The sequence below is a fragment of the Salvelinus sp. IW2-2015 genome, unplaced genomic scaffold, assembly GCF_002910315.2.
Source record: "Salvelinus sp. IW2-2015 unplaced genomic scaffold, ASM291031v2 Un_scaffold2339, whole genome shotgun sequence".
NCBI classification, from domain to species: domain Eukaryota; kingdom Metazoa; phylum Chordata; class Actinopteri; order Salmoniformes; family Salmonidae; genus Salvelinus; species Salvelinus sp. IW2-2015.
In genome coordinates, this window is record NW_019943664.1 from 70999 (window position 1) to 72648 (window position 1650).

The following is a 1650-nucleotide window of genomic DNA, read 5'->3' on the forward strand; positions in this document are numbered from 1 at the left end:
AAGGGGTCAATACTTTTGCAAGGCACTGTACTGTCTGGGTTAGGGTCTCTGTCTCTACTGCTGGGTCTAGGGTCTCAGTCCTCTACTGTCTGGGTTAGGGTCTCAGTCTCTACTGTCTGGGTTAGGGTCTCAGTCTCTACTGTCTGGGTTAGGGTCTCAGTCTCTACTGTCTGGGTTGGGTCTCAGATTCTACTGTCTGGTTAGGGTCTCAGTCTCTACTGTCTGGGTTAGGGTCTCAGTCTCTACTGTCTGGGTTAGGGTCTCAGTCTCTACTGTCTGGTTAGGGTCTCAGTCTCTACTGTCTGGGTAGGGTCTCAGTCTCTATGTCTGGTTAGGTCTCAGTCTCTACTGTCTGGATTAGGGTCTCAGAATCTACTGTCTGGGTTAGGGTCTCAGTCTCTACTGTCTGGGTTAGGGTCTCAGTCTCTACTGTCTGGGTTAGGGTCTCTGTCTCTACTGTCTGGGTTAGGGTCTCAGTCTCTACTGTCTGGGTTAGGGTCTCAGAATCTACTGTCTGGGTTAGGGTCTCAGAATCTACTGTCTGGGTTAGGGTCTCAGTCTCTACTGTCTGGGTTAGGGTCTCAGTCTCTACTGTCTGACCTACATGTACATATTACCTCGACTAACCTGTACCCCCATACACTGACTCTGTACTGGTACAGTGTATATCGTCTCGTTATTGTTATTTTATAGTGTTACTTTTATTATTTATTTTTTTACTTTAGTTTATTTACTAAATATTTTCATAACTCTTTCTTCAACTGCATTGTTGGTTAAGGGCTTGTAAGTCAGCATTTCACGGTATTCAGCGCATGTGACAAATACGATTTGATTTGATTTGACACGCACCAGTGGCAGTCAGTGTGGGATGAAGGCTGTTTCCCTGGACATATTAAGTCTAGTCCTGGACTAGGACACATGCTCAGTGGAGCATCACCAGGTCTTAAACTGTCCAGGGAAATCAACCAGGGTTCTGATTTGTTACAAGATTTGTCCATTGAGTGGTCTGTATGTCTGATTTGGTGTGTGTGTTTGTTTAGATCCAGAGTCTGCGAGGATTGCCAGCTCAAAGATCACCACCACCTTGGGACTGGTTGTCCATGCGGCGGGTAAGATGGCTTCATTATACAATGTTTCAGACCAAGATGTTTTTAGGAAGAAGAGAGAGTGGAAGTCTATGGAGGCTTGTAGGTGGATTCGGCATCTTATCTACTGAATGTGGATTGTCAATTGTTTTGGGTGTATATTCTGTTTATTATTGGTCAAATTCATTAGGTCAAATTCCTGGTACATATACACTGACTATACCAAACATTAGGAACACCTTCCTAGTATTGAGTTGCACCCCCCCCCRTTTMMRCRRKYYAKKYSCRRKAWTRSMRKYGGACATGGACTCTACAAGGTGTTGAAAGCGTTCCACAGGGATGCTGGTCCATGTTGACTCCAATGCTTCCAACAGTTGTGTCAAGTTGTCTGGATGTCCTTTGGGTGGTGGACTATTCTTGATCTACACGGGAAACTGTTGAGTGTGAAAAACCCAGCAGCGTTGCAGTTCTTGACACAAAGGCGGACAGGCGGACCGTCTCAGGGTGGAGGGAGGGCCAGGAGGACCGTCTCGGGGTGGAGGGAGGGACAGGAGGACCGTCTCGG

At 46.7% G+C, this 1650-nt stretch overlaps 1 pseudogene; it reads left to right on the forward strand.

Moving 5' to 3' along the window:
* Window positions 1-1650, forward strand: part of LOC112073701 (zinc transporter ZIP9-like) — a 25313-nt pseudogene that overhangs the window by 10050 nt on the left and 13613 nt on the right.